At 37.9% G+C, this 13,962-nt stretch overlaps 1 long non-coding RNA gene across 1 annotated transcript; it reads right to left on the reverse strand.

The window, feature by feature from the left end:
* Positions 1–4,439: 4,439 nt before the first annotated feature.
* Positions 4,440–12,516, reverse strand: LOC140508616 (uncharacterized). The gene is made up of 2 exons (XR_011968481.1): positions 12,193–12,516; positions 4,440–4,645 (listed from the first exon to the last, which is right to left on the reverse strand). It is a non-coding gene; the product is annotated as an uncharacterized lncRNA (long non-coding RNA).
* Between the last annotated feature and the right edge of the window lie 1,446 nt (positions 12,517–13,962).

Genomic DNA, 13,962 nt, shown 5'->3' on the forward strand with positions numbered 1-13,962 from the left:
TGTAGTTTACTCTTCTGTCATCCCAAGGGTGGCCACATGGTGATGATTTTTTTTTTTTTTACTTTTTTTATTTTTATTTTTTTAATGTTTAACAATCACTGCCATACAATTGAGATTTTATCCCCCCCACACCTAGTCCCCACTACCCCCCTCCCTCCCCACGACTGCATACAATTCTGTATAGGTTCTACATATACTTTCCTATTGAGTACATTTTCACTATAGTCATGCTATGTAGTCGGACTAAAATAAATGGAAGAAATCATATAACAAATCAAAACATGATTCACAAAAACATACACATACACAAACATGATCTGCTACATTCTGCGAATGACTTCCATATTTCTTTCTCTGAGTGTGGAAGGCATTTTTGCCTTAGAGAACCACCATTGGGATTTTTTTTTTTAAGAAGTTCTTGTGTTATTACGAAATTCCAAGTCTACCAGAAAAAACTCTCGCACACTGTGGTCATTGCTGTGCACAAGGTTCTCCTGGTTCTGCTCCTTTCACTCAGCATCAGGTCATATAAGTCCTTCCAGGCCTCTCTGAAGTCTTCTTGTTCATCATTTCTTATGGCACAATAGTACTCCATTACATTCATATACCATAATTTATTCAGCCATTCCCCAATTGATGGACATCCCCTTGACTTCCAGTTTTTGACAACTACAAAGAGTGCTGCTATAAATATTTTTGTACATGTGGGACCCTTTCCCATTTTTATGATCTCTTGGGGATACAGTCCTAGTAGCGATGTTGCTGGGTCAAAGGGTATGCACATTTTTGTAGACCTTTGGGCATAGTTCCAAATTGCTCTCCAGAATGGTTGGATGCGCTCACAGCTCCACCAACAATGAATTAGTGTTCCAACTCTCCCACATCCTCTCCAGCATTTATCATTTTCTTGTTCTGTCATGTTTGCCAATCTTATGGGTGTGATGTGGTACCTCAGAGTTGTTTTGATTTGCATCTCTCTAATCAATAGTGATTTAGAGCATTTTTTCATATGATTATAGATATCTTTAATTTCTTCTTCCGAAAATTGTCTGTTCATATCCTTTGACCATTTATCAATTGGGGAATGACTTGTATGATTATACATTTGAGTCAGTTCTCTATATATTCTAGAAATGAGGCCTTTATCCCCGAGCTTAGCTGTAAAAATTCTTTCCCAATTTACTACATCCCTCCGGATTTTGGTTGCATTGGGTTTGGTTGTGCAAAAACTTCTCAGTTTAATGTAATCAAAGTTATCCATTTTGCATTTCATAATGCTTTCTATCTCTTCTTTAGTAAAAAATTCTTCCCTTCTCCATAAATCTGATAAATACACTATTCCTTGCTTCTCCAGTTTATTCATGGTATCAATCTTTATACCTAAATCATGTACCCATTTGGACTTTATTCTTGTGTACGGTGTCAGGTATGGGTCTATGCCTAATTTCCGCCACACTGTTATCCAGTTTTCCCAGCAATTTTTGTCAAACAGTGAGTTCTTATCCCAGAAGCTGGGGTCCTTGGGTTTATCAAACAGAAGGTTGCTATATTCCTTGCCTACTGCATCTTGAGTGCCAAGTCTATTCCACTTGTCTACCTCTCTGTTTCTTAGCCAATACCAAGTGGTTTTGATAATTGCTGCTTTATAGTACAGTTTGAGGTCTGGTAGCGCTAGGCCACCTTCCCAAGCATTTCTTTTCATTAGTCCCTTTGATATTCTGGACCTTTTGTTTTTCCAAATGAATTTTGATATTATTTTATCCAGCTCTAGAAAATAATTGTCTGATAGTTTAATTGGTATGGCACTAAATAAGTAAATTAATTTGGGTAGAATTGTCATTTTTATTATATTAGCATGGCCTACCCATGAGCAACTAATGTTTTTCCACTTACTTAAATCTGTCTTTATTTGTGCAAAAAGTGTCTTGTAATTGTGTTCATATAATCCCTGGGTTTATTTTGACAGGTAAACTCCTAAGTATTTTGTACTGTCTACCCTAACTTTAAATGGGATTTCTCTTTCTATCTCTTGCTGTTGGACTTTGTTCCTAATATATAGGAATGCAGAAGATTTGTGTGGGTTTATTTTGTAACCTGCAACTTTGCCAAAGTTGTTTATTATTTCAAGTAATTTTTTACTTGAATCTCTGGGATTCTCTAAGTAGATCATCATATCATCTGCAAAGAGTGATAACTTAGTTTCTTCTTTGGCTGATTTTTTTTTTTTTGATGGAAGTGGAGAAGGAAGTGGAGAAGGAGTCATCCCTCAATCAAGAGGGCTTGCTATGGGCAGTAATGGAGGGAGGTGGCCCTCACATGGATGAAATCATAGAAATATTAAGTATATGACTTATTAACACAGATGTTCATATGATTCAGGGTCTCAGTCCTTCTACTTTGAAAATATGAGTAGAAATTATTTCACATGTAGCTGTTAACTGTCACAAAGATGCTTTGCTTTGATGTTTCCATAACTGAAATCAATTTTGGGATGATATTTCATGACATCATGTTTTGAAATCTATTCCAGCATTTTATGATTTATAAGCCATAGGATCCTACCCTTAGAGCTGGAAGGGACATTTGTGTTCATCTAGTTATTCTGTAGGGGTCCATGAACTTATTTTTAAGAATATTTTGATAATATTTCAATGTAATTGGTTTCCTTTGTAATGCTATATATTTTGTTTTATGCATTTAAAAATTCTATTCTGAGGAAGGGTCCATAAGAAGCACTACACTGCTAGAAGGATCTATGACACAAAAAATGTTAAGAACCTCTGAATTTTAACCAATACTTTCATTCTATAGAGGAAGAAATTGAGACTAGAGAAGAGAAGCATCCTAAATTATGCAGGTATTTTTAAGCAAGAGACAAAATTCAAACTTAAATCCACTGACTCTAAATCCAGAGCCTTTTCTACTTATCTCTAGTTTTCTTTGGACAATGGCCATTTTCCCAAGTCATTAAGGATTTCACTTGACATTACAAAACATTGAAAGATTCTGTGATCTTTCCCATTGAGAAACCAGAGTTGCACAGAACAGAGATTCTGAAGTTGAGACATGTCCAGAATGTCATTGCAGTTTCAAGGAATTGAGACCCTTGGTGTACCATCCAAGCCTTTGGCTCAGATGGGCTGGATTCAACCTGGAGGCTTCTCCAAATATCATAGTTTTTTTCCTCTCTTTTTTGCTCCCACTCAATTTCCTTTGGAAATCCCAGAATATGGTTCCCACTTGAAGCTCTCTCCAGTAAGCACTCTAGGTTACAATGCATATCAAGTATAGTGTTTTAAAGATATAAAGGCAAGGCCTTTATTTCACCTCACAGAAAATAGAAAACAACATTCTCTTTCTCTCTCTGTTTTTTTTTTTTGGGGGGGGGGGTCCCTGTTTGTGATTTCTTTGGTATGGGGAACTCCACAGGGAGGAAACTCCACAGGGAGGGAACAACTGCTCAGCAAGTGAGAGTCTTGGAGAGACATTGCCTTAGAACGAAATGAGACAGAGGATAAAAGCCTTGATAGGATCACACAACCAACATGTAGTTGTCCTGACTCAGAGACTGGCTTTCTAGCCACTAAAAAACTAATAGTAGTTCCTAAAGAGTCAATACAATAGTCTTCCTTGTTCAGTGAGTCCCAACTTTTCCTCAGGGATGTATTCAATCCTCTAGACTCATAATAGCATCCTGTGTTTTGAAACCCCTTCATAAAGAAAATAAATTTAGGGTAGAGAGACAACCTCCTTTTTCATCCGAGCAAATCCAACCTTTGTTCTGGGAACCTTCAAACTTTAGATACACCCTGAAGTCTTGGACGTCCCCCCAGAAGGAAGTGAGCCTACAGCTGGTAGAGAGGTAACAATGTGATTTTCTAAAGGATCTCTTCTTTACCCCAGTTATCCATACAGGTTTCTAGCTTTACTGTACTACCCTAAGGGTTTGAAATCCCTTTAGAAGAGAAACAAACTTTGAGTTGAGGACTGGGTTCTTTAAAGAAGAGGAAATCCCCTTCACATAACATTGATTTCTCCCTGGAAAAAAATGAACTTGGGTATGTGAGAAGTAGGCCCTTTCTCATGGCAAAGTCCAGGCTTTTGTTTCTCTGCATAATGGCCCTATCTCTTGCAGTTTCTGTGACTGTGAGGCCACATGTACTATTCTCTTCTCCAGAAGAGTCTGACACATCCCAGGAATATTCCTGTCTTTCTCTTGAAAACTGGATTCCTGCTGTAGTGCCTTATTTCTTTTTCTAAATATATCAGGGCTTATTCTTGAAGTTCACAGAAAATAATCAAAGTTGATTTATTAGATTCACTTATTCACACAGTGCTTCCTACATTTAGCAGCAACTGTCCTCTAAATGATTTTTATCATTGATGAAGACTAATACTACTTAGTCTAGGAAAGAAAGAAACAAGGCACAGGCATAAAATTCATAGATCTTAACATGAGATTTATTTAAGGATATTATTTGTGTCCAGTGGAGGTATCAGGATGGGTGGTGATACGATGAAGTCTTCAGGTCTATGTCTTCAATTGGTTCTCCATCAGTGTTCTAAGACCACAGGGATATGCAGATTCAGGCCAATGGGGAAAAAAGGAGTGAGACTTGAAGGGAAGGGGTAGTAGATTTCCAAACTGTAGTGGGGAAAAGGCAAATGGTTACTCCAAGGGATTTCAAGAATGGTTGTAGCAGCAGAGATGGTATTTTAAAGCTATCAGGGTAGAACAAAGGACCACTATCTCAGCTTAACTCATAGAAGTAAGAGGAAGTAACAGCTCAAAACTCTTAAGACAGCTAAAAAGTTTTCCCTTTTATAGAAAGAAAGAAGGAGAAAGAAAGAAAAGAAAGAAGGAAGGAAGAGAAAGAAAGGAAAGAAGGAAGGAAGGAAAGATCTCATCTCTGACACACATTAGAAATATTTCTATTTTCTAGTTCCCATGGATTACAGAATATCAGCTGGTTAAATCAGGGGTGGAGAATCTGCAGCCTTGAGGCCACATGTGGCCCTCTAGGTTATCAAGTGTGGACCTTTGACTAAACCCAAACTCCACAGAACAAATCCCATTTAAAAAGGATTTGTTCAATAAAACTTGAACTCAGTCAAAAGGCTGCACTCAAGGACCCAGAAATCCATACATGGCCTCAAGGCCACAGATTCCCCATCCCTGAGCTAAATGATGCAATGAAAGTAGAACTGTAGGGGATCAGTCTTCTAGAAATCTATTATGAAAAGAACAAGGATCTCATAAAAAAAACTTCACCAAGCTGAACATTGTCATGATCTTGGAAAGAGGGAAAGGTCTTCTCAACAGATTAGGTTTGTAGGGCAAAATAGCGAATTGCAGGCAAGATGGAAAACAATCAAAGTGTCCTAAGGAGTTTTTGTTGTCCCTAACAGCTCAACCAAAGCCAAATGAATATCCTTGCCCTATCAAGTTGAGAAATAGAGCCTTGACCTTAAGGAGCAACAGGCTTCCCTTTGGATTCTACATATGTATACTAACCTAGAAAGGGATGGGAGAGAGAAAATTCATAAGGATTCTAATGTCCAGGAGAAAAAGGACCCAATTTACCAATTTTGCTAGCTACATATGAATGCATATATTCTCTAGCAAGCTCTTATCAATTCATTTACATTCACGAAGAAAGGTTGGCATTTCCAATTATAAAAATACTAAATAAAGATGACAAAGACATTTGCATATGCTTTTTTTTTTTTTTTGCAACTATCTTCCTTCTCTCCCAGGCTGAGTGTAGTGGCCACTCATGGCCAGATCCCACTACAATCAGCACAGTTCCAACCTAGATTGGTTTGCCCATCCTTAGATAGCCTGACGCTCCCCCACCACTATCCCTCTGCTCCCTGAGGTTCTCTTTCTTGTTACTGGACTTTGTGTGCCCATCAAAGTTCAGAACTTCAAGGGATTCACCAACCTCTGCCTAGCAGGGATTTCAAGTCTGGGCCTCCAAGCCCAGTTATATATACTTTATCAACAGAATAGAACCACAGAGACCAGATATTATGAGATCATTGCCATAGTTAAAGTTCCTCCCATAATTCCCAAACTTCTTGGGAACTCTGTATTATCTAAGAACTACACCCTCCTCTATACAAGGAAACTGGATCCTATAAGTTCATGAATTAATGAAAAAAGTATTTATTAATCCCTTACTTTGTGCCAGGCACTAGGCATACAAAGAAAAGTAAGACAGTCTCTGCTCTCAAAGCTATCACATTCAAAATAGTGGAAGACCAGATATATAGGGTGGCTTTAGGGTGCAATCATAAGGACAGGTGGTAAGGTCTGGTGTTCCAAATGGCAAGTAATCTCATTTGATAGGAGCACAGAGGGATGATAAGGATGATGTACAAATACATCTTTAGTGTCATTTTGACTGGTGCATCTCTTTCTGATATTTCACTACGTATTGGTGCCAAGAATTTGGGGGATGAGAAGTCTCTTCTTCAGTAAAGCTGGGACTTGCACCCTTTCATTTCTAAGTACCTGAAGTTACACAAGGAATTCCACTTTCCACTTTCAATAGCTGTGGCAGTTGAAGTGGCAGGGACTGCAGTATGGACAAGGCCCTAGGCATTCTTCCTCTGGATGATGGCAGCAGGGGCCAAGTTGGGAGTGGGGCAGGTGACTCAGGAGCTCTGCTCCTGATGGCAGTCTTGGGACATCAGGTCCTAGGCTGTTTCTGAAGTCTGAGAGGAAGGGGTGCTTATGCTTTCACACACCTCTCACATGCTACTTCCTATTTCTCCAGTACCTTGATGCTTCCTCACAGGATTATAGATTTGGAGTTGGAAAGCTTGTGAGGAGTTATCTTTTCCAACCCACTCATTTTACAGAGGAAGAAAATGTGTTTCAGAGGGAGTAAGTGATTTACACAAGGTTGTCCAGGTAGGAAGTAGCAAAGCAAGGATTTGAAAACCTGGTCCTCCAATTTCCAATTCTAATACTCTTTCTCCTACAAAGCTCTCTGTGGATGGGAAAGTTATTAAGGCCATTAATATGCACAGACTTTTTCTGGCACACATCCTAGGTCTACTCTTAGTTCTGCTTTTCTTTGGACTGTTGTGTGGGCCTGTAAAGAGACCTGAATGGGTTGCATCCTACAGTGTTATATTAACATCACTTGTTCGGTGATTTTTAAAAAATTTTTAAATGGTTCAATGAAATATTGAAGTTTAAGATGAATCTTTCCCTGAACAATCTCCCTTGAGCATGGTGGAGGTGGAAATATCCCAGAAAAGTTCAGCAGCCAGCTTCATTTTTCTAACCAAATAAACTCTCTACTATAACTTTCTAGATAAAGCTTATGAATTAAAATCTTTTTATTATTTTTAATATTTTTGAATTGACTTCTTAAAAGGATTTTTATGCCATCATGGATTGTCTCTTTCAGTGCAATCCACTGAGTACCAAACTCCTCTCAATATCTTCCTTTAAAGAGAGCAGAAACTGGATTCAACTTACTCTACTCTGGGTCTGCTGCTTGGCCTGGTTTCAAATCCATAGAACAAAATGCCCTCAAGCTGGGTACCCTTTGGTGTCCTAGGTCCCACACACCTATCCCACTTGCCTGCCTCCTTTTGTGTCTTGTCTGCCCCTTTAGATTATAAGTTCCTTGAGGACAGGGACAGGCTTTCTTTTTATTATTTGTATCCTCAGCATTTAGCACAATGCCTGGCATGTAGTAGGCACTTCACAAGTATTTATTATATTGGAGCAGATATGGGTGCCATTTCTTCACTGGAATAAGTTTTCATTATGTAGTTAGTACTTCATATTTTAGTGCCTCCTATTTATCTTATCTAAGTCCTGAGAGACCTTGAGAGTTTGCAGGAAGAATAACCTCTAAAAGATTACTAGAACATTGTAACATTTGGAAATTAAGCAGGCAGTTGCATGGTTTCTGTGACTCTAAGTTAGAGTAAAACTTCTGATAGAAATGGTGTCCTTGGTGACCAGGAAATACAGATTTAAAAAAAAACCAGACTTGAACCTTAAGACACTAGTTAACTGGAATGTCAAGAAGATCCATGTTACAAAAAAAGCTTGGCTTAAGGAGATTTCCTTCAAGGAAAAGAAAAGCATATTCCCACCAAAGCTTAAAGAAACAGAACCCTTATGAGAGAAAAGCTGGAAAGGATTTTCCCTAATTCCAGTGGCTGTCTTAGGGCTTTTGACTTTCAGAAAGAACTGTAGGAAAAAAGAGACCTGAACCTTAAAACTCAAAGAGCAACAATGGAATCCATTTATCCTCCTAAGAAGAAAAATTGAAGACTCCAGCTGAAGCCAGAAGCTGAAAGCCGAGAGAACCTGGGCCTGGCAGCAAATTAGCAGCAGCCAAAATATGACTGGACCAACACCTGGTAGCACCTACATACTTCACAGAGACTAGGTACCATGAGAAATGAACAGGGAGCAGCGGCTGGAAGGGTAGTACAATGACAGTAGCGTAAAATGCAGCAGTCTTGCAGCATAGAAGGCATGAAGGAGTGTGTGCTCCCTAGACACTCATAAAAACTAGCATTTTATTTAGCACTTTGAAGTCTCCTTATCGGATCCTTACAATATCTCTGTGATTTGAATGCTATTATTACCCCCATTTGTCAGATGAAGAAACTGAGGCTGAGAGAGGTTAAGTGAGTTGCCCAGGGTCATGCAAGTAGTAAGCATCTGGGGCTAGATCTGAACACTGAGTCTTCCTGCCTCCATATCCACTATTCGCTGTACCACCTCACTGTCGTCTAAGTGTGCGCCTCATTACACATGTGTACCCCACTATATCTGTTCCCAGGCCACAGGTCTTCTCTATGTACGTCCTCCTTCTTCATATGTGTTCTCCAAGTGTGCATACTCCTTGCTGATGGTAGGCATATTTGTGGAAATATGTCCCCTGGGTCTATAGAAGAAATCTATTATTTCTACTTTTCCTATTATGCTGTTTCATTAAATGTTTTTATTTGAATTCGTTGTGTCCTTTGGGTTGACTAGTGAACGTAGACACTGTGGTGAGGGCTCATGACCTGTGGTTCTGAGTGTCTGCAGGGCCACTAAATACCTTCAGCTGGGAGTAGCCTTGCCTGAGGGATCCACTATCAATGCTGGGAAGTAACCCAGGGTGGTACATTTTTTTACTCTGAACATTTCATCATATCTGGCACATGGCTGGTTAAGCTCTACATATGTATAATACTCCTCAGGAATAAGCAGGAATATATCAATATATATTTTATTTGCTTCACTATGAATATTTGTTATAAGAATTTAGTTATTTTCTTTTTCAATGGGGGAGGCAGAGAGAGTTGGGAGGGAGAAAAATTAGATTTTTGTCAATTGAAAAAAATTTAATTTAATTTAAAAATAAAATTGGGACTTGGTAAGCACCAAAAGCATCATAGATCATATTTATTATGTTTAAAAATACAGGAAATGACTGGTTAATAATGGAGAAGTCATTTCTGAATCAGCCGTCTGTATATAGTTAGACGACTGCCTTATTAGTGCAAAGGACAAAAATCACCAAATTAGGAGAAACAATAAAAATGAGAAGAAAAGATATGGTGTGCTATTAAAGCAAATGACCTAGTTAAACTAGTGGTTGATGCTGAAAAATGGGAAGTGGACTTTCAAGCAACCAGATATTGAGAAATGGATTTTAAAAAGCCAGACAGTCACCATTTTCTAAATAAGTTTAAGTCACATAAAGCATATGAGAAGTCCAAAAGAGCCAAGGAATGTCCTCAGCCAGCCAACTCTTGATTCCTTTGCCAAGTGGAGAGATAATGGCAAGCAACTGTAATACTGGTTTAGAATATAAACTCATTTGTCGAATATTATAGAGAAGGATGGTGGAAGAATCTAAGCAGTCTTACCTCACAGAACAGTGAGACGTAGTAGAGGAAAAATCAGCTTAAAGAAAGCTTGGTGGGAGATCCAAGGCATTTAAAGGGGAAATTGATTGGATGATAATGGATGAGAAATGGGACAAATCTGTAAAGATTTTTTAGAGCAAACATTTTTTTCTCTGTAAATGGCAGTTGAGTCACCATTCTAATAATACCATAGATCTTGTCATGAGGAAATGAAAAAAGCACTGAACAAAGCCAACATTGGAAAAACAGCTGGACTAGGCAAAAGTATACACAAAAGAGATCTGTGCTGGTGGTAACACAGTTTTAAGAGCATTGAGAGATACCAAAGGTTTCAAATAACTTCAGTTTATTGCAGGAAGAAAGAAAGAAAAAGAAAGGAAAAGGTAAAGAAAGAAAGAAAAAGAGAGAGAAAGGAGGAAAAAAAGGTTAATTAAAAGAATGCTCAATAACCATGAACCTATGGTGCCCACTTTTCATCTCTAAAAAATTGGAAAGCAAGCATACATACCCTTAAATCAAGATTTCAGAGGGAACAGGTAAGCTTTTATAATTAATATTCTATAGAAGACCATACTTCTACAGTCACACAATTAAATAAAATGTTTAGAGAATACAAAGTAAAAGTGTGCTATTATTTGTTAACTACAAAAGAACATTTAATTTGGTAGAGCACAATTCCAGCTTAAAGATGCTTCTCAAAAAAAAAAGATGTCTGCCATGAATGTCTTGAAATTACCCAAAATTCCCTGGAAAGTATAAGAACAAAGATAATTGTATTCAATTAATCTCTGACTATTAATATCAAATAAAGCATAAGATAGGGAGACCTATGCTAGTCAAAGATGTTTACTATCACTAGATAAAGGATCCAGTGCAAGTTCTGAATCAAAGAAGAATTTTCTATGAGTAGAGAAACTTTCCAGATATTCTTCTTTGAAGACAAGCTTGGGTTTGGTGCAGCAGTCCCTGGAATGTTGCAGAACCAGCTAAATGAGATCAATAATAAATCAAAGAAGTTTGGCTTAGCCATCCACAAAGGGAAAACAAGTAGATGAAATTAGATCTGGCTTATTGGCCAGATTATGATAGACAACAGCAGAAACAATCCATGAAACATGTCCATTAGTGTGTATACATTAGATAGGCACTGTGGATTGTCAATGAGCTAGGTTTAGAGTCTGATGAAAGAAGAAAGTGGGCTGAATTGCCTTTGAGAAATTCCAGAGTGGAAACTGTGAATTGATCTAATTGATCTGGAAAACAATTTGAAATCATATCCCCAAAGTTACTATAGGGCAGATCTGACCCAGCAATACTCTCCTCAGACATTTACCCAAAGGAAGTCATACACAGAAGGAAAGGTCTTTCACCCCCCAAACACATACACATAAACACAAGTATTAGTAACACTTTTTGGAGTAGCAAAAAAGCTGGGAGAAAAGTGGGCACCTATCAATTGGAAATTGGTTGATGAAATCACGGGATATGGATGGAATAGACTATTATTGAACTATAAAAGGTAACCATTAAGAATGCAGTACTCATCTGCAATTCTGCCTGCCATAGACTTCAGTTTGCATTTGTAATTAGGTCTCCACAGAGTGACTACTAGTCCTAGGTTCTAAAGTATACTATGAGTTTAGATCCCTAAAACTGTAGCTCTTGAGCTCCCACCAGTGAGCTTTTCCTTAACATTCATCTAGTAGACATAATTAGCTAAAAATAATGAAATTCACTAAAATGATATAGTAAGAAATGTAGCTACAAAACATTCCCTCCATAAACCTAGGACACAGAATAAGAATACAGTGTCCCACAAATACATGGGAAAAGTGGGTACACATTTGGAGTATCATGTTATTGAGGCACACATATGGGCAATATTATGTGGCCAGGGCAATTTATAGGACTTTGATGTCCTTTCTTCATGACGTCCTTATCCAGCTGCCCCTGGGACCAACATCACCTCTGAGAGATTTGTTCTGGTGGGCTTCCAAGAACTGCTCCTCTTTGCAGCTTGATTCTTGATTGGTTAGGGCTGGTTCTTCCTTGAATCTATGCTTGGCCCTCTCCTTTCCTCCTAGGAGTCACACTCCTTGAAGCTGCTTCCTGACTCTCTGTCCATGTTAGTTTAGAGTGTGTGTTCATGCCCCTTCCCTTGCTGAATGTGAAATCTCCTATAAGTCTAGTAGTTCCAAACAATGTACAATATCTGATAGTAATGCCAAGTGTAGAAAGAAGGGCTTCATCCTTCCTATTAGTTGGGGGAGGAGGAGAAGCCCTTTTGCCTACCTCACCGCCCTTTGGGATAGGCACAGAGTTCACATTCCACAGATCTCCCAGCCTGGGCTGATAGCACAGCCCTCATCCTGTCTGGTGAATGCCTCACAGGACATGTGCATCTAAATACGCCCCATTCATGCTTCACTTCACTCCCCAGTTATCTTTCTACTTGCCACACAGTCCAGACATTATGTCCTGCACAAGTTAACCCTTTCCAAACACGTTTCTCCTTTGCTGCTTTTGTTTTAAGCTAATTGTACTGATTGTAACAGATTGACTAGTAAGGTAGACACATCAATGGGGGTCCATGAAGTAGAGGTTAGGGGTATGGACCCACAAAGTACCATATAACTGGGGTAACTACTTATATGATGCTTTTCCTAATGTGGAATCATCCTTACATTTTTAACACAAATCTTACTTGATCATAAAGAACAGTTTTAAATCTATTGCTGTCTTTGCCAATAGTTTGTTAATTGTTTGGTTTTGTATGAATATTCATTAGTCATTTTGGCTTGCAGGTCTTATTTTCTGCCTTTTAATTTCTAGAAATATGGATGAAAACCATGCTTGCTTCATATAAAGAATTAAGTAGAGAGCAGGTTTTCTTTGTTTTTAAAAAGTTTATAGACTATTTGGTCTTTGAATGTGTATTAGAATTCATTTGGTCCCTGTGTCTTTTTCTGTGGCAGCTTCATAGTGACTTTTTAATTTTCCTTTTGGGGTTTCTTTATTTAGGTTTGCTATTTCATGTTTTGTCAGTTTGGATATTTAGTATATTTTTAAAATTTTTCTTTTTTTATCGTGAATTTAATAAACATCAATAAATGGGAATATATCAATATATAAACCAAAAGAGTGTTATACTTGAAACTGTGACCTCATGTTATGTATAATTTTTTCAATTATGCCCAGTCTTTTAAAAAAGTAATTCATATTTAACATAGTAGTTCCACCTCTGTCCTATTTATCTGTAATCCCTTCTAAACTTTCTTCTGCTTTCTTCTATTTGTAAATGATTCATTGATGTTCTTTCTTTTTCTTACTTCTTTTTTAAATATCTCTTGGTATCCTTGCAATCTTTCCCAACTTTACCTTCCTCTCGAAAGTGATAAAAATGAAATATAGTCCCACAAGACAAATCCACACATTGGCTGTGTCTGAAAGTAATTGTTTTGTGCACCTATAGTCCATTACCTATGTGACAAGAAGTGGAAAGCAGGATTAATCTCCAGTCTTAATCTGACCTTAATCACTGATCTTAATCATCAGTCTTAATCTCTGGAGTTGGAATTAGTCATTGCAATGATCATTTTTCTTAGGTCTTTCAAAGTTGTTTTTATGATAGTCATGATACAATTGCTATTCTGGTTCTGCTCACTTTACTCTGCCTCAGTTCATATAGGTCTTCTCAGGTTTTCTTGAAACTGTTTCTTTCATTATTTCTTTTAGCATACCTTCCTATGCCATAAGCTTTTCAACGATTTCCTAATGGATGCACACCCCTTTTGTTTCCAGTTCTTTGTCACAACAAAAGGTGTTGCTCTAAATATTTTTGTACATATTAATCCTTTCCCTCTTTTAGGTTCTAACATTAGTAGTGGAATCAATGGGACAAAGGGTATGCATAATTTAATGATTCTTTGGGTAGAGATGCAAATTCTTTTCTAGAATGTTTGAATCTACCAACAGGGCATTACTGTGCCTGTTTTCCCCAACCCCTCCAACATATCATTTCCCTTTCTTTTGACATCTTTGCCAGTTTGATGGATATATGAT

The sequence above is a fragment of the Notamacropus eugenii genome, chromosome 5, assembly GCF_028372415.1.
Source record: "Notamacropus eugenii isolate mMacEug1 chromosome 5, mMacEug1.pri_v2, whole genome shotgun sequence".
Classification (NCBI taxonomy): domain Eukaryota; kingdom Metazoa; phylum Chordata; class Mammalia; order Diprotodontia; family Macropodidae; genus Notamacropus; species Notamacropus eugenii.